This window comes from Equus asinus, chromosome X (genome assembly GCF_041296235.1).
Source record: "Equus asinus isolate D_3611 breed Donkey chromosome X, EquAss-T2T_v2, whole genome shotgun sequence".
Lineage (NCBI taxonomy): Eukaryota > Metazoa > Chordata > Mammalia > Perissodactyla > Equidae > Equus > Equus asinus.
The window spans coordinates 111,894,406-111,917,920 of record NC_091820.1 but is presented as its reverse complement, the minus strand read 5'-3'; the positions used below and the strand labels follow the sequence as shown (position 1 = coordinate 111,917,920).

The 23,515-nt window shown below is 43.7% G+C and overlaps 1 long non-coding RNA gene across 2 annotated transcripts in view; it reads right to left on the bottom strand.

Annotated features, from left to right (window-relative positions):
• LOC106824854 (uncharacterized) overlaps positions 1-23,515 on the bottom strand; it is a 219,234-nt gene that overhangs the window by 151,792 nt on the left and 43,927 nt on the right. The window lies entirely within an intron of this gene.

Genomic DNA, 23,515 nt, shown 5'->3' with positions numbered 1-23,515 from the left:
AAGAAGTAGGACATGAGGTCAGAGAAGTAATGAGGGTCCACATCATGGAGGGCTCTATAAGGCTATTGAAATCACTTAGATTTTACTTAACATGATATGGGAGGCATTGGAAGGATGCTATTGGACATGATCTGATTTATGACTTAACAAGATCACCCTGACTGCTATATTGAGAATAGACTGAAAGACAGCAATAATGGAAGCAAGAAGACCCGTTATGACATTGCAATAATCAGAGTGAGAGATTCTTAAAGCTTAACGTAAGGAGGAAGCAATAGAGTTGAGAACTAGAATAGGTTTTCTTCTCCATCTCATCATCAAATTTCGTACCATTTCTGAAAGGCCCTATGGCATAACCAAGGGAATCACTTTTACAATAACCTTTATCTTCCAGTACAAAAAGGCACACCATCCCTTAAATGCTTTATCTTTTTATTCTCCCTATTATGAAATCTCTTAGTTCTCCCTTGGGTATCACTTTCCTAACTAAACAGTACATCAATGGCCCACCGTCTAAATGCTAATAGCACATTTGATAGCCAACAGTAATTCAGGCAGGAAGTCAAAAGATTCAAAATATGTTTGCAAAACTACTATAGATAAGGACAGATATTGAAAGCTCTGCCAGGGCTGTCTGAGTTAAGGTGAGGTTAAATGAAAGGAAGAGGCACTAGTATGCAATCACCACATTGGTTTCCCTTCAAATCCAGCACGCTGGGATCACCGTATCTCACTAAGTTGATTACGGGCCTGGGATTTTCATCACTCCAGGAACCATAATGAAGGGTAACCTGCTACATATTAGTCTAATCCTAGATTACAATTCAAGTCAATAAAATCAGGGAACTATCAGAAATGGCATTAATGCCATAAACCAATTCAGATAATCTAATTCAGCTGGTGTCTTACAGGAACACTCTAATACAAGTTGCTCTGCTGGGTTATTTGGAGAAGAAAAAGAAAGAAAAGCAATAAGGAAATGCTTCTCTCCTGATATTAGCTGGATGGTCCATGTTTGCAATAGCTAGAACAGAAGTTAGGCTACAAATCCCGTGACAATGCAGCTTTTTAAAAGGTAAAAATTTAGCAACCCATGGTCACATGTGGGCTGGAAGCATATTGCGTTTGGCCCAAACAGTAATTTAAAATTCAGGAGAAATCACATTAAAATATGGTCATCAGCATCTCTTGAAATACTAGAAGATCAAATAACACAGGCTATATTCCCAGATGACAAAAAAAATAGAGAGACGTTAGCCAATCTCGACCACTAAAGTTAGATAGACAAGAAGCAGACTTATCTCAAATTCAGATTAGAAGTCAGAGATCCCGGTTTTAGTCATGGCTTCTCCATTAACTAGCATGACCTTAGGAAAAGCAGTTAGCTGTTCCGGGCCTCAGCTTCTCCATTTGAAAAAGAAATGGTTTTAGACACAAATCTCACTCCCACCTATTCTACATTCCTAGAAGTGTTAAAGAGTGCATAGATATACATCAAGGCTAGGGAAAGGAATTACTCAACAAATGATGCCAAGGTTGGCTGTTTAGGGAAATAAAATGCCAACTGAGATCCAAAGTTCATATCATGTGTCAATATAACTCGAGATGGATAAGGATATATATGGTAAAAAAAAAAATCACACCGAGGGGCTGGCCCTGTGGCATAGTGGTTAAGTTCATGAACTGCCCTTTGGAAGCAGCCCAGAGTTCATGGGTTCGGATCCTGGGCGTGGACCTACACTGCTCATCGAGGCATGCTGCAGCAGCATCCCACATTCAAAACAGGGGAAGATTAGCACAGATTTTAGCTCAGGGCCAATCTTCCTCACCAAAAAAAAAAAAAAAAAATCCACCAAAGAAAGAGAAGAAAATATATACTTGCACGGTCTAATCTTCAGCATGGAAGAAATAGAAAAGGAAAAGACCAGGAAACTTCTACAAAAAAGGAAAACCAATATACTTAGAAACATTAACAAACATAAGAGACAAATGCAACATGAGAAAAAATACAGCAAAAAGAACAGTGGCTTATGTCCTACCCCCAATTTGACAACATCTCCCTCTCTCAGTCCTTGACAAAAGGGAAAGCAGGGTGTAAACTCTGACCCAGTAGCCAGTGGGGGAAATGGTTAGGTAATTAGAGGGTTGTTGTTGAAGGCTGAGTAACTACCCAACAGCAGCCACCCTGTAAATTAAACCACTCAGAGGATAGGCAGGACAGAGGTCATCACCCTAACTTGGTAGATGAGAAAACTGAGGCACAGAGAAGCCGGATGAGATTGCAAAGTCGCAGCAACTGGTAAGTGTCAAAACCATTTCTGGAACCCAGCTGGGGTTCTGCCTCAGTTGACCCATCTGTGAAATAAGGAAGTTGGATTAGACCTGTGGTTCTCAAAGTGCAGCCCACCGGACCACCAGCAGCAGCCTCCCATGGGAACTTGCTGGAAATGCAAATCCTCAGGTCACCCCAGACCCCACAGAATCCTGACCTCTGTGGGGTGAGGGGGCGATGCGGGGCAGCAATCTGTGGTCCAACAAGCCTTCCAGGTGATTCCTATGCACACTCAAGGTTCAGGAATCACTGGATTCCATGATTTCTAAGGTCCCTCCCAGACCTAAACCATTTTCATTAATACCTGAGCATTAATCTCCAGGGCATTTTGCACAAAACCATGCTGTCTTCTTGACTGGGACCAAAAGGTTAAAAAAAAAAAGTTTAATTGGAGTTTGTGTTAGTGGGTGGAAACACCCCTTCCCCTTTGTGGAATTTATATCTATTGTGTTTCTCAAAGCTACCTGTCTCAAGCCATTTGCATACGGCATATTGGTAGTCATAAATTTGGCTTTCTTCCTGGGGTCTGCGGGGAGAGAGGAGCAATGAGCCCCCAATCACAAAAGCAAACTGGAGGCAGTGGGGTGGGGGTGGGGGTCGGAGAGGCAACAAAGGGATGGCCTGTCAATTACCTCTTCTCAGCAAGTCAGACCTGGGAAGCTTGCTAGAGGCAACAGCAGGGGGCGACTGTTGACCATTCCGGAGCCTGGCTGCTCCCCCTTGCCTTGCCTTGACCTTGGCCAGATTTAAATGCCAGCTCAAGGCTGACAGGGAATCTGCTAGTCCTGCCCTGCATTGAGGCCGCCCCGACTTTCAGTCGCAGGCAAGGTCTGTGCTCCTCAGCCATCATCGCTTAATCCCGGTCACCCAGCAGTAGTGGCCGTCACACCTCAGCAGCAGCCCATTGCCCTCAGTCCAGCAGCACCACTGCTGCCACCTTCATTGTCTGCTGTCACCTGTGACACCCACTGCTTCCCAGCCGTAGCTACTCAGGAAGTATCTAGGTTCCCCCAACATGTCTGATGAAAGCGACGTGACACCAGCTCCATTTGCCTAAAGAGAAGTGGCTAATGTGAAGGATGGAGGGGGAGGAGGGCAGAATGGCAATGCCCAGGGGAGTGTTAAAGATGTTAACCTCGATGCTGAGGCGGCAGCTCCTGAAGGCCAAGAGGAGGGATCTGGCGACATGGTGCCAGAAAGATAGAATATGGTGCTGAGGGCCTGCCCGTCATCTGTCACCATCCACATGCTCCTGGGCTTCCTGTCTTCCTTAGGGGATGGAGGACACTTGAGCAACTTGGCCTCACAGATAATAATGAGGAAGATAAAGGCACTGAGGTTGGAAAGCAAAAAAACCTCAAGCTGTGCCCAGGAGGCTCTGCTTTCTCCCAGGGAGGCTGTGGCACCGGCATCGGAAGGTGGGACAAAAGAGGGGGCCCACCGTGTTATTGAGGACTGGAAGGAAGAAAACAACTGTTGAGCAGAGGCAAATTCCTCAAACTGATGTAGATTTCCAAGAAAGATGAGGTGATTCGGTTGGAGCATGTGCAAACTTCTTTCAGGATTTGCCTAGTGTCATTAAGCAGCGACTTAATGCCCGCAGAAGATTCCAGATAGAACAGGCAAAATAAAATCCAACATCATAAAGCAATTCACGACACTGAGAGAAAATATGCCTATCAACCTGTTTGATAAGAGATCAAAATCATCTTATGAGCCAACAGAAGATGAAAATAAATGGAAATCAGGTCTCGAGGAGACAGTTGTTGAGGAAATAAAGACAAAACTTGAGAAAAGGTCTGAAGGTAAGATCTACCCTAAAAGAATTCTTTATTTGGGGGTGGAAAGTTTTGAAGACTGCAGAGTTGCTCTGAAATGTGCTTTGGAACCTGATGAACCTATTTTAGAGCTCCTGAAAGATATTTGGCTCAAGTCCTCAGTTGCTAGTGAGCCTGTGAGTTTCACCATAGAATTTCTCTTTGAAACCCAATGAATATTTCTCAAATGAGGTGTTGACTAAAACATATATAATGAGGTCATACCTGGATGATTCTGATCCCTTCTTTTCTCATGAGCCACAGGTTACAGGCTGCATTGGGTGCCAAATGCATTGGGAGAAGGAGAAGAATATCACTCAGAATGCATTAAGAACAGGATCGCAAAGGAAATGGGACTTCTAGAACAGTGTACAAAACAACTTCCAAAGACTCATTCTTTAATTATTTTTGTACTCCTGAAATGCCCAAGTTTGGAATCCTAAGTGGGGTTGTTACGGCTAAAATTCTTGAAGATCTTCAATTGGGGTTCTTCTTTTATGAGCATCCAGTCCCAAGATCCGTATTATACTTGGCAGGACAAGGCACATAGAATGATGACGACTATGACACAGGGGAAGAACCAGGTGAGAAGAAGAAAAGGAAGAGGAAGAAAAAGATTAACCAGAAGTGGAAGAAGTACCCTAAAACACACTATTTTGCAGAGTGCAAGCTGCAGCGAGTCCGGTGTGTGATATATCATTAAAGAGGACCCTAAACATACCAAGTTGCTTACAGCCTCATTTGTTAAATTTTCTAGATGGCTAAATAAGAAGCTTTTTAAAGACTTTAAAACCAATGCTTTCTTCTTAGAATTTCAATGGTCCCACTCTTCTGCCAGATACAGAACTCACTGCATCCTTGAACTTCCACCCTCCAGTGCTTGTGAAGTACTTTTGTCATAGTCATAAGACTACAGCTGTAAAATATCACAATACTTAACGGAGACCAGGGGTGGTTTAGAAAACGTTCCCGAGAAACCAAGTGAAGTATTTTTCAAGCCAGCTTGCATGACTTGTGCCTCCATCGTTGTGTAGTAGAAATGTAGTCTGTTGTACTAACTAGTAAATGACACACTTTTGACCTGACTGTGTGCATAGTTAAGCGTTCCAGTCAGACCATATTCAGTAACTATTAGCTTGTTTGAGGATTTTTGTATTGACTGTTAAAGGAAACTTAGTTATAGTCAGGTGACTAATCACTGGGGTACTAATAAAGTCTTCACTTTTTACTTTATCATAAAGTACATTTAAACTGTTACCAAAGCAGTTTTTGCACCACCCGACCTGCTGGGAATGCTATCTTTTCACCTTTTTGTAAACTCGTATCAGACTATTTTGTTGAAGGAGGGCTAAATTATCAAGGGAAAAAAAGATGCTCTAGAGCAGTGGTTTTCAAAGTGTGGCTCCCAATGTGATGATCTTGGTGGGTACGTCGTGCAGCTGAGCCCAGCCCTGTATTTTGGCTTAGGACAACAGGGGAAGAAGCTGACGTTCACCTAAGGAAAGAACAACCTTTAGTCACTGGCTTGAAAGTGCTGCAGGTAAACTGACCAGGATGGCAAGGACTCAGCTGGGGAGGAAACTAGAACTCCCTAGGGCCTGAGCCACATACCTCTCTCAGGGTAATGACTGGGTGGTGCTAAGGGAGAAAAGTGTAAGGCACAAAGCTAGTGGCAGAAGAATACAGATACTATGATGTCATTTATATAAAGTTTTAAAACATGCAGAAATACTATATACTTTGGGATATAAGTGTATATTTAACAACACATATTTCATTCCAGTGAACATAGGCAAAGTAAAGATGTGCATGGGAATGAAACTCCAACTTCATAATACTGGTTACTATTTGAGGATAGGATGTGCAGAGCGTCAACTCCATTTCTAACGTTTTATTTCTTAAGCTAGAGAGAAGTTACATGAGTGCCAAGGAGGTTCATATTAGTGTTCATATTAATATTTCTATAGTTTTATGTGTGACTTTAAGTAGTAAATGGGCCTAATCTCTAGAATCTAGATGAGAAAGTAGGTGAAAATGTAGTTGATCAGAGAAAAGGAAGGTGACCCATGAGTTTGGGGAGAAGGCCTTGTTTCTACATTCAGTGAAGATTACTTAGATATCGAATCTGGATGACATTGATAACTTCCGCTCTCACATGTTCTAATAGCGCATTTCATAACCTGTTTTACATCAGGCTTCCTACATTGTGAGCTCCTCATTGGTTGGAACCTCAAAGGGTCTCATTCATCTTTCTGTCTTAAAGTACCAAGTACCTCCAAAGACAAGCTGGCCTGAAGCAAAGCTATGAAAATAGGACACTACTTGCATCCCTAGCTCCTTTGCCTCTTTCCAATGCCCTCCTCTTTCCAGTGACCTCTGTCCCTCTCCACAGCCCCATCATTATCTCCAGGCACCTAAAATCAGGGTTACCCACTGTCACTCCCCATACAGACCTCCCTTCCCTGGGAGCACCTTATGCTCCAGATCTTTTCTTCATTCCTTTATTCCTTGCCTCCTCTCAAAATTTCTGTTCTACTTCCTCAAGACCCTGCCTTGAAGTAATACCTGGTTAAGGATACTTTCAGGTAGGTTGTGATACCATGTTAGCTTACAGTGTACTTGTCCCTGAAAAGTCCCATGAAGTGATGCTAAGATGGGAAATTTCAGGCCCTGTGGCAAGGCGGAGGAAGAAAATGTTAGAAGATTTTAACTTACACTGTGTAAAGACAGCAAGTTGGCTTACAGGTGACCAAACTCGCTGACCTCCAAAAGTTGCAATTTAGTGTTAGTTAACCACAAAGCAAACAAACTTTAACACTGGTATAATCCCATGCAACATTACATACACTTTTTTTTTTGAGGAAGATTAGCCCTGAGCTAACTCCTGCCAATCTCCCTCTTTTTGCTGAGGAAGACTGGTCCTGAGCTAACATCCTACCCATCTTCCTCTACTTTTTTATATATGGGACACCTACCACAGCATGGCTTGCCAAGCGGTGCCATGTCCACACCCGGAATCCGAACCAGCGAACCCTGGGCCGCCAAGAGGCAGAACGTGTGAACTTAACCACTGTGCCACTGGGCCGGCCCCTTATATACACTTTTAATTGTCAAATTAAGACAGTTTTTCCTATGAAGTTGCCCCCTCAGTCTAAGGATAGTTATACCTACTCTGGCAATATGAGATGTACTGGTATCCAAGGACAGTACTAACAGTTTACAGAAATTCAAGGCTCAATTTTAGTCTCACTAACCTATTGGGGGCTCACGCAATTCATAAATGTGATCCTATGATCTAATAACATTTGGTTTTGCACCTTGTACAATTAACTAATATAGAGAAAGCAAGTTGCTTATAGTCAGTTAATAAAAGTTTGACTATTTATTGTGTTCCAGGCATTGTTCTAAGTGTTTGGGGGACATATCAGTGAAGAAAAAAAGACAATAAGCCCTACCTTTGTGGCATTCACCTCTTGGGGGTGGGGATAATAAAAACAAAGATAAAACTAGTTAAATGGGAAAAATCCCCATTTTTTCCCATTTAAGCTATGAAGGAAATAGAACAGGGTGGTCATATGAGAGTGATTGGGGTGGCAGTGGGTGACAGCCTTAGTTAGGTGGTCAGGGATGATCCTGTGAGTGCTCTATGACTAAAACCTGAATTCCAAGAAGGAGGCAGCCGTGGGACAATCTGGGAGGGAGAGTCCCATGAAAATGACTAAGAACATAAGAATGGGGTGGGGAGCCTGCAGGCACGTATTTCTAGGAATTTCTTCTATGTAGAGGGCAAGCATTTACTGATTGAAGGTGGACACGAGGACCAAATTAGAATTCTGTTTCCTCTGAAAGAACTGTATGCTTAAAAAGCAGAGACCCTTACAAACCTCACTGGTACCCCTTAATTGTGATAATGCTCATTGTGTATTATCACATATGATTTTCACAAGAATCCTGTGGGGTAGTAACTATTAACATTTTTTTTTTAATTAAGGTTATGAAAGTTAACATCCTTGTGAAATTACAGTTGTACATCATTATTAGTCATGTTGTAGGTACACCATTTCACCCCTAGTGCCCTCCCCCCACCCCCCTTTCCCCTGGCAACCACCGATCACTTCTCTTTGTCCATATGTTAACTATCATCTATGAGTGGAGTCATACAGAGTTCGTCTTTCTCTGTCTGGCTTATTTCACTCAACATAATACCCTCAAGGTCTAACCATGTTGTTGTGAATGGGACGACTTTGTCCTTTTTTATGGCTGAGTAGTATTCCATTGTATATATATACCACATCTTCTTTATCCAATCATCAGTTGCTGGGAACTTAGGTTGGTTCCATGACTTGCCTATTGTGAATAATGCTGCGATGAACATAGGGATGCATGAAACTTTCGGAATTGCTGATTTCAGGTTCTTAGAATAGATACCCAGTAGTGGGATGGCTGGGTCATAAGGTATTTCTATTCTTAACTTTTTCAGGAATCTCCATACTGTTTTCCATAGTGGCTGCACCAGTTTGCATTCCCACCAACAGTGTATGAGGGTTCCCTTTTCTCCACAGCCTCTCCAACATTTGTCACTCTTGGTTTTGGATATTTTTGCCATTCTAACAGGTGTAAGGTGATATCTTAGTGTAGTTTTGATTTGCATTTCCCTGATGATTAGTGATGATGAGGATCTTTACATGTGTCTATGGGCCATCTGTATATCTTCTTTGGAGAAATGTCTGTTCATGCCCCCTGCCCGTTTTGTAATTGGGTTGTTTGATTTTTTATTGTTGAGTTGTGTGAGTTCTTTGTATATTATGGAGATTAACCCTTTGTTGGATAAACAACTTGTGAATATTTTTTCCCAATTAGCGGGCTGTTTTTCGTTTCAATCCTGTTTTCCCTTGCCTTGAAGAAGCTCTTTAGTCTGATGAAGTCCCATTTGTTTATTCTTTCTATTGTTTCCCTCATGTGAGGGGGTATGGTGTCCGAAAAGATTCTTTTGAAGCTGATGTCAAAGAGTGTACTGCCGATATTCTCTTCTAGAAGACTTATTGTTTCAGGCATAATCTTTAGGTCTTTGATCCATTTTGAGTTTATTTTAGTAAATGGTGAAAAAGAATGGTTGATTTTCATTCTTTTACATGTGGCTGTCCAGTTTTCCCGCACCATTTGTTGAAGAGACTTTCTTTCCTCCATTCTAGGCCCTCAGTTCCTTTGTCAAAGATTAGCTGTCCAACTATTAACTTTTTTAAGAGATGAAACTGAGGACCAGAGAAACAACTTACCCTAAACCACACAGCTACTAATAACAGAGGAACAGGAAACTTTAACGTGATAAAGAATATCTATTTGCAATCAACAGCCAACTTCCTATTTAAGGATGGGGAGAAGGAATTTCTAGTCACAGAGGAGAGTTAAGAATTATAGTTTCTTAACAACTTGGAAAAATGAAACTGAACTATGCATCAAATAGCAGAGTGATTACTTCTGGGTAGTGAGATTAAGGGTGATTTTTATTTTCTTAATTCAGGCTCTACCCCTTACTGGCTGTGTATCCTTGGGAAAGTCGCTAAACCTCTGTTTTAGCTTCTTCATTTGCAAAAGATGGATAATAGTACTCACATCATAGGGTAGTTGCAAGGAGTAAATAAGATAATCTATGTAAGTGCTTAAAATAGTGCCCAACCTATAATGAGCATTTACTAACTGCTAACGATTATCATTACCTCAATATAATTTTAATTTGCATTGAGTTTGAGCATATGTCCATATGTTCAAAAGCTATTTGTCCATATGCTTAAAAACAATTTGTATTTATCTATGATTTATCTATCCATGTCCTTTGCTCATTTTTCTATTGCTTGTTATCTTATTGATCTGATGTGTGTGATTTTTGCATCCCTGTTTTGGCTTATGTGTTTTATTAATCTGTTGTACAAAGAATATGTGTTATTTTTATAAAAAGAAAAACTGTGGATACTAAAACTTGCTGGAAAGAGCTTTGAAGGCCTTGGCAGACCTTTTCTTGACTCTATTTGTTCCTAAATGCACCACAAACTATTCTGCTAACTCTGTCAGCATCTCAATGGTCATTTGTTTGGAAGGCAGAGACCTATTTTCAGGACAAAGGCAAACTCCTTACTGAAACATTCATGGCCCCAATCTGCTTTAAAGGCCCATCTACCACTCTGCCCAATGCTCCAGCTATTTCATTCCCTGAATAGGTACACACCCATCTCTGCCACTGTTCGTGCTGCTTCCTTTACCTGCAGTATCTTCTCTCCCACCCCTAGGTACCAACCCACCTCCTTCACCTCTCCCCTGACACAGCTAATCATTCTCTCTCCCATGCTCCCATAGTACTTTGTGCTTATCCCTGTTATAGTACTTGACACCTGTGTCGTCATTATCCAAGTGTCTGTCTTGCCCTCTAGAACATGAACTAGGACAAGCCAAGAGTCTTAGGTACCTGGGAATCCCTGACCCCTATCATAATTCCAGGCAGACAGTAGGTGCTTAATACATGCTTAGTGAATGATTGAATGACTAGGGTCTGGAGTGTTTGTCCTGTATCTTCAAGTGGACAGCCCAGATTTTCATGACCTGGGAAGACATTTGTATGGTTTTTTGCTGTTGTTGTTTTTTCCTTCTTCTTCTCCCCAAGCCCCCAAGTACATAGTTGTATATTCTAGGTGTGAGTGCCTCCAGTCAGTGCTGTGTGGGATGCCACCTCAGCATGGCCTGATCAGCAGTGCCATGTCCGGACCTGGGATCTGAACCGGAGAAACCCCAGGCCACCAAAGCAGACTGCGTGAACTTAACCACTCGGCCACGGGGCTGGCCCCCTTTATGGTTTTTGTTTTCTGTTTGGTTTTGGTTTTGGTTGTGGTAACATGCTATCTCCTCTAAAGTGAACAGTGATGGCCCTGTTTTGAAAAAAGAATGGATGGAGACAGGAAGGAGGTAAAGAAAGCAGGAATACTCTGCTTTTGTAGGAAAAAAAAAAATCTACCTGGGAGTGTTTGTTTCTGCTAAGGAAGAGAGGAGGAAGCCCTGGTCCTAGCATGCTGTAGGAAATGGGGGTGCCATGTTAGACACCTTCCCCACCACAGGACTTCCATCACATCGCCTAGGTCTGCCCTGTGGCCAGGAGCAACATCCGCTTCCTTTCCCTACCCCAAGGCTCAGTCTTTTCTTACAGCCAAGGACCCTCTTAGGTTATGAGCACATTTTTACAAGGGCCATATGGAGAAAATGTCGTGCCTTCACTATCCTTCTCAGTCAGCGCGGGGCCAGCACAGTGGCGCAGTGGTTAAGTCCGCACGTTCTGCTTCAGTGGTCTGGGGTTCGCTGGTCCGGATCCTGGGTGTGGACCTACGTGCACTGCTTGTCAAGCCATGCTGTGGCAGGCGTCCCACATATAAAGTAGAGGGAGATGGGCATGGATGTTAGCTCAGGGCAAGTCTTCCTCAGCAAAAAATGAGGAGGATTGGCAGCAGATGTTAGCTCAGGGCTAATCTTCCTCAAAAAAAAAAATAAATAACCAAAACCCTCAGTCAGGGCATCTTGCCCATCGTTTGAGTCCAAGTCCTCCCTCCTCTGGAAAACCTTTTCTGAGAAAAGCCCACCAATTATGATGCTTCCTGACTCACTTGGCTGAGTTAATATTACAGTATAAAGATGGAAATGTTTTACATTGTCAACGTCCTTCAGCCAAAGACCATAGAAACATGCCTGTAGTTGAACAAGCTGGGTATATTACTCACTGCAGTGAGGGAGAGCACATACCACGCGGAACCATGTGGTGTCTCAGTAAGAAGTGTCAGAAAGAACCTATTATAGGATTTGGATTTTGGCTGAGTTATTTTGGGAAGTTTTGAAGGAAATGAGGGTTTGCTCCAGATTAGATGCTGTTAGAAAGCAGGGGCAACTCTATGAGTGGTATTTCATAAATCTTATCTACAGGAAGGGGAGACTAGAACCAGGATAGAGCTATAATGGGTAAAGCGGTGGACACTCATTTTGGTCAAGAGAGGGAGATGTTTAGTATTTTGTGACCTTGTTTTTGTCACTGCTTAAATCTACAAAATGACCTTGTTTTATCTCCTCTTAACATTGTCTCAGAGTGAGCTTGTCTGATGTTGGTGTTCTATGACATTCTGTATGTCCAATAGGAGAATAAGATGGCCCAGCCGTGAGTGCCAGTCCAGTTCTAAATGTCAGGGGTTGCCCTTTTTTTGCATTCTCAACATGTAGTCCTTTTCTCTCAACTAGACTATGAGATGCTTATCGCCAGAGATGATGGCACTTGCTTCTCCATCCTTGGCAAGGTCTTGCACAAAGCATTATATGTAGGTGCTTAGTAAATACTTGCTGATTGACTAGGATCAGGAGGGCTGGTCTGGGACATTCAGAGACCCTCAACTCATGGCCATTTACTTTGTGCCTGGTTAATTAACCTTCTGCTGTCAAGTTTCTCCTGAAGCTGCATGTATAAGAAGTAGGCCTGTCTCAACTTCAAATTAAAGGTCAGGAGATTGGTTCTAGTCCCGGCTCCTCCATTAAGTGACACGACCTTGGGGCAGCCAGTTTGCTGCTCTAGGCCTTAGTTTTGCCATTTAAAAAAAGAATGGGCTTAGATTCAATATCTAAAGGCCTTGCTAGCTCTAGAATTTTAGAAAAATATGCATTTTTCTCTTCCATCTCTTCTATCTTTGTAGAAAGTGCAAAAAGGTACATGGCCACACATCATTATAAAGGAGAATAACTACTCAATAAATGGTGCTATAGTTGAGCTGTTTAAAATAAAAATCAACTGAGATTTTAATCTTACATGTGTCAGTATTAATTCTAAACGGATTAAGGAGTTACATGTAAACATTCAGAAGACCTCCAAAAAGAAGAAAATATAAAATTTATCGCTGGATGCGAAAAGATTTGCAAACTTACAATGATGTTAAACCCTTGAAAAAGAAACTATTATTAGATTTTGCAACATAAAAATGAAAAACTACATACTTAGAAATATTAACCAATTTGATGGCAAAATCAAAGTAGGAAAATATTTTCAACAAACGGTTAATATCCTAAATATAATCCAATCTCATTACATCTACCTATCTCACTCAAATCTTGACTGAAAGCAGGGTGTGAACTCAGCCAGGGAGGAAGTGTGTAACTCCATATACCTGGAAACAACTGATTCCTCCAGAACCAAGTCAGATGAGTCTCTCTAAAGGCCTGAGGGACTACTCAATAGCTTCCCGCCAATTTTTCAAGAATGGAAAGATTATTATTGATATAACAAAACCTCGTATATATAAAATTTCAGTATGAAAAAGGGCTTTCACCTCATTATCTTAGTTGATTCTCAGAGCAACATTGTAAGATAGCTAGGTAATCATTCCTCTAACTTAACAGATGATAAAACTGAGGGCTAGAAATGATAAGTCACTTTCCCAAGATCACACCAGAGGGCAAATGTTAAAACCAAATCTAGACCTCAGATTGGGATTTTGCCTCAGTTTTGCTGTCTTCATAGTGCAGATTTTGGATTACAGATTTTCTACATTACCTTCCAGATTTAAATCAATGATTTATGACAATACCATGCTCCATTCTTGAGGTGGGACCAGAGGAAAAATAAAAGCATTGAGATTTGGTTGTGTTGATGAAAGGAAAAAAACATCCCTCGTCACCTTGATGTGATTTATTGGTAGTATTTTTCCTAAATTTAATATCCAAATATTATTTTATTTGCTAAGTCTTTTTCAAAAAACATTTTTAATATTACAAAACTTTTTTACAGACTAAGTATAAAATAGCAGTTAATTTTTCCATAATTTTCCAAATTACTTACATTTGAGGACTTGATTAAGTGGATTTTGAAACCAATAAAAACTCTTTAAGACTATTGCCTCAGAAACATCCTAGGAAGTCTGCTCTTTTAATGTCTATCATGCTTAGCTCTGAGGAGATGACCTGATCCTTTAAAAAGATCCTTTAAAAGAAGTTATCTCTTTTTTTATTCATTCTTTAGAGGCTTGAAGTGAATTTGTAAGAGTTCACTATATATCTCCCATCTCCTGTCATTTACCACTTCTTCAACGTCAGTTCTGACTGCAACCATTTCAATTGTCTATTCTTTTCCAAGTAGTTCGATTCACATTAAATGGTCCAAATTCTTCTCTCTCCCTTCCTAAGAGGTTTTTACTACTGCGAGGGTCTGAGCTATACAATTTATGACACTGTCTCCATTCACGTGAGCCATTACCAAGTGAAATTCCTCACAGTTCACATGGCCCAGAGTGCCTCCATATCGGACCACTATAGTTTTTGGACAATTGTAAAATTAAAAGGACAGGAGTTACGTGGACCTAAAGGTAGCGCAGGACCCTAAGGCCTCAAAGAACAGGGAGGTGATTGTGAGCAATCTTAGAACCTGAGTCATTCATTGGTTATTCATTGGACACAGGGCATGTCGATCCTCGCTTCTCAGCAAATGAGCTTGGAGCTCATGGTGAGGGGGCGTGGCCCTCTGACCTCTGGCCCCGCCCCCGTCACCTGCCTAGCAGGCTCTTCGCGCCTTGTCCGCTTCTGTCTGAGGCGCCTCTCCTGACACTGCTGCCCTGCCCTTCGCCCCTGGGGCCTCCTCGGGCACCCCACAGACTGTTGTCCCCTCAGCGGCGCACTCCTCTGCCGCCCCGTCGGTCCGCCTCAGGCCGGGCCCCACTGCCCACAGCCTCCCCTCAGCGGCGGCCACCTCGGGGGCCACCATCTTTGCTGTCGACGCCACAGCCTGATCGCCGCCCCAGTTGAGGTACCGCCTGGCGCCATGTCTGCCGCAGGAGAAGGAGACCTGGCCGCAGGTGGCCTGGACAGGCCTGTGGGCGTGCCGGGGGCGTGGGCCCTGGCGGCGGGCTGGTCGGCGACTCGGGGCCCCAGGGGGCGGCGAGAGTCACGGCGGCGGCGGCGGGAGCCCTCGGGGAGGCGGCTGGGGAGCCGGGGGCCGGCGGCCCGGAGGGCGGGAGCGCCGAGGAGGACTCGGACATCGAGCCGGCAGAGGAGGGCGAGGAGGCGGCGGCGGGCCGCCTGGCGGTGGACGCGGCGCAGTTCCCGCGGGCGAGCTTACGCCTCCTGTTCCTGGAGTTCGCGCAGTTACTGCTGCGCCGCCTCTTCTACAAGAACCACGTGCTGCTACGGCCCTGGCCTCCAGCGCCCGACGGCTAGGCCCAGCGCCCCGCGCCCCGCGGGCCGGCGCCGCCAGAGCCGGCCGCCTGCGCCCTGCCGCCGGTCCAGGAGCCGGGGGCGGGGGCCGCGACCCAGGAGCCGGGGGCGGAGGCCGCGACCCAGGAGCCCGCGGAGGAGGCCGCCGCCCCGGAGGGTGAGGAGCGCGGGGCGGGCGTGCAGAGGCCCAGGCGCGGGGCCGGGACGCGAGGCGGGCGGGCGGACGCCCAGGCGCGGGGCCGGGACGCGGGGCGGGCGGGCGGGCGGGCGGAGGCCCAGGAGCCGGGCCCGGACGCGGGGCGGGCGCGTCCATCCGAGGCCCGGGCCGCCTCTCAGTCGGGCTGCGGGGCCGTGCCGTGGGCACCGCCCGGGCACCTGCCCGCCCAGCGCCGGCCCCGGGTGAGGCCGCGGGTCGGGGTCCCCAACCCGCTGGGGGGCGAATGGGCCCGGTGCCAGAAGGCCCTTCAGGGTCTTGAGGAAAGCCCGCTGCCCTCTCCCGCCTCTGCTTGGGGAGCTGAGCGCCTCCGGCGGTGGTGTTGGGAAGCGAGCGGGAGGAAGCGGCAGGGCGGCAGCAGATGGCACGCCTGTGTGGGGGTCGTGGCTTCCCAGATTCGAGATTCTAGAAAGTTGATCCCCAAACATTATGAACATCCGCATACGGGAGCCTCTGGCAAAATTAAATGTCCAGGGGCTGCAGGAACTAATGAGCTTCACCATAGAGTTTGTCCTTGAAGCAAAAGGTATTTGCACAAGCAAGTTCTGATCGAAGCATACAGAATGCATGAGACCCCGATCACTGGGATCCCCCTTCTCCGAGGGCCAGAGACAACCAGCAGCACAGCGGGGTGGGTTCCTGGGAAGAGAGCAGTCATGTCACCCACCGCGCAAACGAGCAAGCGGAGGAAAGGCAGGGCCGTGCAAGCGCTGCTCCGACCAGTAGGCCGGAAGGTGCCCAACTCTCCTTTCTTAGCCGCCTGCTGCTCCCGAGGGGACAGTACTGGATGTCCCCAGTCCTTGTGAATTGGGACTTTTTCTGTGAATGTCCGGTCCCAACATCTGTATTATCCTTCACTACAGAAACAACTAAATATCGGTGTGAAAACTCGAATGAAGAGGCCCACGACGCTGAAGACAAGGACGAAAAAGAGAAGTTTAACAAAAAACAAGAAGGACCCGAAAACGCTCTGGACCCCACAGACAGCACACCGAGAAAATCCAGGTATCTGTCTAAATTGAGTATCACCCAACCATTGCTGGCATTTACCTGTTACTGACAGCTTTATTTTTCTTAATTCTTCCAGTAAATTAATTAAGGAAATGTTTGTTTAAAATTCAATTTTATCTACTTAGAATGTTACTAGAATACTCGTGTACCTAGTAATGTAAAATGCATTCTGTCCCGCAATACACTTCCTGGCTACTCATTGGTTCTTGTGACGTCCTTTGTCCTCCACCTGTAAGTCTACTAACAAGTAGTAAATGTCTCAGTAGCTAAGGCCAATATTTGTTTAGAAAACATTCCTAGAAGCAGCAGCCAAAGTAGCTGTGCTGTCCACTAGTTGGGCCTTCATGACTTGGCTACAGAAATGCAGTCTCCTGTACTAACGGGGAGACAACACCTTTTAAAATGTGACTACTTACAAAGAGCAAAACGTCAAGAATTTCAAGGGCCGCATTCAATGATTAATACCTAAACATTTGTCCACTTGTAGATTTTTGTATTTGTGTGACAGTCAAAAGACAAGAAACTTAGCCATAGTGTGACTATTGTTTATCACTGAATTGGTAATTAAGTCTTAAGGTATATCTTGTCTTGGAGTATATTTAAATGAGTAACATATTTCTTTTTCTTTTTTGCAATTTCACAGCTGTGACTTTCGTACTAACAGCCTCTTTGTCATATGGTAGATATAGAAACCAAGGGTCTGGGAGGGTGAGGGAGTAGCATTTGTGGAATGAGCACAGGCGCTTAAGGTGACGCGAGTTCCTCAAATCCCAGAATGGCCTCTCAAGGAAAAAAAAAAGCAAAGCGTTTGTGGTGTTGGGCAAGAGGGAGACAAGCTTGGTATGATCGCATGATTGAAGCCATCGGTTGCACGAGCACCTTATAGCCAAGGGTGCAGGTTACAAGAGCACAACGTGGTGTTCTTCTCTGCCTGTTGAGACAGCCCACAGATGCAGCAGCTATACTCGGGCTGACTATTTTCTTAGATTTAGAAAGTGACTGGTGCTGGCTGATGCTGTATAATTGTTAATTTTCTCTCATTTCATCCTGCAGTTGGGAGGAATAGAAAGAAGATGGAGAAAGAAGAACGAACCTGCTCTTCACCCTTTAGGTTTTTCGTTTTTTAGAAGCCCAAGGGAATTTTATCAACACTGATTTCATTCCAACTTCATCACCCCAAAAGTGACATCCACTGACATCTGACTTTTCCCTTACATTTTGCAGATATATTTGACAGCATTTCTTCTAGTTAAAAAATTTGTTTTAAATTAATAAACTGAAATGAAGGCAGATTTTATTTACATAAATAATCCTGACAAATCTTTTACCTCGTTTTTTTTTTTTGGCTTACTGTACCTTCATTAAGACTTATCACTTTCCACCATTTGGTAAGCCTATTTTTATTATTTTATTGTAGCTCAAAATAAGTTAAAATGTCAAGTTTAAAATAATTTTGTGAAGAGAGAGATGGAGGTCAAGCCTTTAATGCTGCACTGTCCACTGTTAGTCACTAGCCACATCTGGCTCCTGAGCACTTGAAATATGGCTAGTCTGATTTGAGATGTGCTACAGGTATAAAAACAAGTTACATATCTTACTAATAATTTTATACTGATTACATGTTGAAGTGATAATATATTGAATTAAAATATACTATTAAAATTAATTTTGCCAGTTTCTTTTTACTTTTTTAATGTGGCTACTAGAAAACAGAATTACACATGTGATTGCATTATATGTCTATGAGGCAGCGCTGCTCTGGAGCATGGTTTTGAAGGAAACCTCGTGGATGGCCCAGCTTGCCTGGAGGCCAGATGCTGCTGCTAAGCCTGGGCCCAGACACTGATTTGGAGCAGTGGTTCTCAAAGTTTGGTCCCCAAACAGCATCAGCAGCATCACCCAGCATTTCTTAGGCTCTACCCAAGATAAACTGGGTCAGAGACTCTGAGAGTGGGCCTAGCAATCTGTGACCGTGTTTTAACAAGCCCTCCAGCGGATTCTGATGCAGCTAAGGTTTGAGAAGCACTGGTTTAGAGCCAGAGGGGAAGAAGCTGAGACTCACCTAGGGTAGGACCAGCCTTAATTCACTGGCTTGGGACTGTTGCAGGTCAACTGAACAGGATGGCAAGGGGGCACTAGGGAGGAGACTAGAACTCAGTGGCTGAGACACAGACGGACTAAGATTGGGTGATAGCAGCAGAAAAATGCATAAGGGAAAAAGCTGGTTCCAGAAGGAGACAAACATTTTGATACCATGTATACGAAGTCTAATAAAACATATAATCACCATATATTGATTGTGGATACACATAAAGCATAACAGGCATGCATGTTGAAGACAGATACAAATGTAGCACACAGAAAGGCATGTGTTAGAAAGATAAACACCACATTTAGGATGGTGGTTACCTCTTGGGAAAAGAAAGGGAGGGGATCCTACTGGGGAGGGCTCCACAGGGGGCTTCAATGGTATTTGTAATGTTACACTTCTTAAGCTGGGTTGTGGGTAAATGGATGCTCATAGTAGTATTTTCTGTAATTTGATGTAGATCTGAAATATTTCATAATAAATAATGAGAAAAATAAAGAGGAAAGAGAAAGAATGGGCTTTATCTCTGGAATTTGTTTAAGGAAAAAAAAGGATAAAGTCAAAGTTGACCAGAGTAGAGGATCAGAGAAGGAGAAGAGACGGGGGTTTGAGACTAGACAGCCTCATTTCTGCAATAACTTAAGGCTTCCTAGGTGCCCACTTGGTAGCACTGATACCTTCTCTTATATTCCGTGGTGGTACATGTCGTATTCTAACACATTATATATATATAATCTAACATATATAATATATGCTACTCCACCAACACCAACCCCTGGACTGAACCTCTGAATGGTTGGACCCTTAAAGGGTTTTATTTATCCTTCTTTCCCAAAGCCCTAGGCAACGAGTTTTCCTCTTCGTAGGTACTTAATTAGCGTCTGTTAAAGTGAAGTAAACTTAACACTCCCACAACTCTCTTTTTGGTCACCAGGGTTGACATTTTAAAAGGTATTCTCACGTAGTATTCCTTATGGTTAGAAGCACATGGTGAGACAGAAGGCAAAGGGCTCATTGTCACCGTTATTTAAACTGAAAGGGCAGGCCAAGTGGTGTGATTTGAGGGCCTTCAAACTGGTTCTGATTTGTTAATGCTTCTGCTGTGCTAGTTGTTAATATAGTATTGCTTTTAGACCCAGGCAAGCGGGACCTCTGTCCTGAGCTCCATGCTTTAGAGGCCCCACTTTGGCTCCCTTCCAACCACACCCCTCCCTACAGGGCCAGGAGCCCAGCGCATGGGAACAAGGGGTGTGTCCCTGCTAGACCCTGTTCCAGGTGCCTGGCACCCCTAACAGTCCCAAGACGGCTGCCAGGGCCTGCATGCCCCTCTTGCGGCTGTCCCCGGGAGGGCTGACTGCACGGCTGGCGTAGGCGCTCCCAGGCCTAAGGGAGGGTTGTATGCCCAACACGGATGGGGCCTGGCCTAGGAGCCGGGGCAGGGGCAGGGCAGGGCACTGGGAGCAGCTCTTCCCACACCACTGGAACAGCACTGAGAGGAATCCACCAATTCTAAATCCCAACTTGGCCTTTTAGGTCGTTATGAAGGTACATTTGTCATGGAAGGAGATAAACCATTAACTACAACATGCCTTATTAGGTGATTTAAACATTTCAAATATTTAGACACGGTACATGGATCCCCAGCTGAACTCTTTTTCTGAACCCTGCAAATGTTACAAATGTTACAGGAGGGCCAGTTAAATGCCTGGTCTATCACCACTTCCCCTTCTTCACTGTGTTATACTTTGTTACCTGAGGATAGTGGGGTCCCTTGCTTCTGAAAATGGCTTGTCCTAATAGCCTGTCTTGCTATAAGACTTGAACCTAGTCCCTAATCCAGGCTGGAGTACAACCACCAACCATTTTGCCCCTCTACTCATCCCCAACTGCATACCCTCCAACTGGTCGCTTTCTTTGCTCCACAGGTATTTATGTGCAAAACTTCTCTTTGATACCACTTCTCCGTCATACAAGTACCCACCTGGAGGCTTGGTCAGGCACATCTGTGTGGAGGCCCTTTATGCCTCAACCTCTTAAGAACATTTTGCTTCTCTGACAAGCTTCAGGCCTGAGTTGTCAATATCCTATTTGATTTCTCTCCCCCTGTGACAGACAAACTGAGACAGACTATGGAACCGTTCTGTTGTATTTGTTTTTCATATAGCAAAGATCAAAGAAGCTACAAAGAAGCTGAATACTTGTAAGCAAGTGCCTCTGGGCATTAAAAAATAACCTCTTCATTTAAAAACAGAGTTGTTCACTGTGGGAAAAAATTATTAATGGAGAGTTCTCAGAGTAAGAATAACCTAATAGAGGTTCACACTGAGAGAAGGGAGGTGTAACAGCTTATCTACCAGAATTACCTGGGTAAAGGGCATCTACCTAAATGAACTGTTCACTGTGGGAATACAAAGGAAATAAAATCCAATCAATCAAAACTTAGCATTATCAAAAAGTTTAAAGATACAATATCAGGAACCATAGATGTTTTATAGAGAAAATGCAAAATCTAGCAGAGGGTTGTTTAGTATCACATGATACCATCATCAGCAAAACCAAGCGGCCATTGGTTTTTCTCAGCCTTTCCACTCAGAACTTAAAGGCATAGTCATGTCTAGGCCTGCATTTCTGTTTAAGCAAAGTAACCCTGAGGTCACAGAGGAAGACACAGTGAATGGTATACTGAGAAGACACTTCTGGGGCTCCTAAGAAAATGAGCTAGGTCCTGTCCAGGCATCCAAAGGGAGTTCTCAGTGTTTGGTGTGTTTAGGAGATGGAATAAAGGGGAAAGACTTGGAAAGGAAAATTTAACTTCCAGTGAACCTAGATGAAAATCTAGGGTGATCTGTGCCTTGAAAAGCCAGCCTATTAACCAGCTGACTTGTCTAGTAAAGGTGCCTACCTCTTCACTCCTCTGCCTGGAAGTTCTTAATGGAGGCAACGCTACAAAAGGAAAAGACTGCATGGCAGGATGGGAAGGGAAGAGTCAAAAATTACTGGACTACTTGCCCCTTCCCGCACAGCTGACCATCCCTCTCATCTTGACTCCTCCTCTCTCACTTCCTCTTTTGCTTTCCCTCTTCCCCATGGCTGGGGATGAATTGTTCACTGGGGAGGTGGGGGCTATGCAGCCTAGTAACTTTTGAGGTGTGTGCCTCTAGGAATGAGAGCAGGAAGAGGCTGATTTAATCACTTAAGGCTTCCAGTTAGTAGAAAGTTAATTGTTCTATGGCTTTGGGATGGCAGTCTTGCTTTGAGCTAAAATCTTGGGAAGCAGAGCCTGCTGAGGGGAAGGGACTAGAAGCTTCACTACATGGAGTTCTCCACCTTAAGGCTGGAGCCAGCGGGTAAGACAGCTCTCCAGTACTCCCAGACTTCCTTCATGGTGGTGACCTTGCTGTCTGCCTGATTGAAAGTACAGCTTTGACATCTTTAAAACCTTGAATTTCGACAGGGTCTTAAGGGCTTCAACAATAGGATGTGTATGGCATGCAGTACATTTCTGGGCAACTGAAGAGGGTCATAGTGGTGTTGGGGCAAGAGGCCAAACACTAATGGACTAACCATCCAGAGGAGTACGATAATCCCCAAGAAGTGTTCCGCATCATAGGAAGGTGCCCACCGCTGCCAGACCTGGTACAGGTTGACATGGGGCATGTGTAAAGAGAGAACTCTGTATTAGTGCTCTGTGTGTTACTATTACCCAAGTTGCAGGCACTTGGGGTCCCCAGGGATACAGGAAAGGTGTTTCAATGCGAAGTGGGCTGATTGAGGGACTAGCCTTTGCAAAGCTTGGAGTAGTAACCAAAAAGTGAAACATTTAACTAAGCTCATAAAGCCTAAAAGACAATCCTTGGACCAAATCATCTGGACTTTTCCATTAGAAATACTTTATTTAGTCAAGGAAAAAGAGCGCCTCTTAGTAACTCCAAGAAAACATTTCTGCTTCCTCCTTTCTAAAGCACTTTGTCCAAAGATAAAGATTCTGTAAGTAAGTCTACACCAGTGCACTCAGCATTTGAGAGCAGAAACTTCATAGGCCATGGTGAGGATTCAAATAAAAAGAGGATGTGAAGGCCATATATAGACAGTCAAAACTTAGGTTTTAAAAAAAACACTATTAATGGTAATAGTTATTCCAAATAGACAAAGCAAGTCTTAACAAATCCATAAGACTGAAATTACATCAAGTTATCTTTTCTGACCACAATGATATAAAACTAGAAATCAATAATAGGAAGAAAATTCACAAATACATGAAAATTAAACAATGCACTCCTGAACATGTAATGGATCAAAGAAGAAATCAAAGGGAAATGAAATAATATCTTTGAGACAAATAAAAATGAAAACACAACATACCATAATTTATGGGATGCAGCAAAAGCAGTTTAAGAGGAAGGTTTATAGCAATAAATGCCTACATTAATAAAAAAGAAAGATCTCAACCTTACATTACACCTTAAAGAACCAGAAAAAGGGGAACAAACTAAGCCCAAAGTTAGCAGAAGGAAGGAAATAATAAAGATTTTATCAGAAATAAATGAAACAGAGAATATGAAAAGAATAGAAAAGATCAATGAAACTAAAAGTTGGTTTTTTGAAAAGATAAAACTGAAAAACTTTTAACTAGACAATTGAAGGAAAAAAGAGGACTCAAATAAATAAAATTATAAATGAAAGAGGAACTCTTATAACTGATACCACAGAAATACAAAGGATCATAAGGGATGACTATGAAAAATTATACACCAACAGATTAGATAACCTAGAATAAATGGATAAATTCCTAGAAACATACAGCTTACCAAGACTGAATCACAAAGATATCAAAA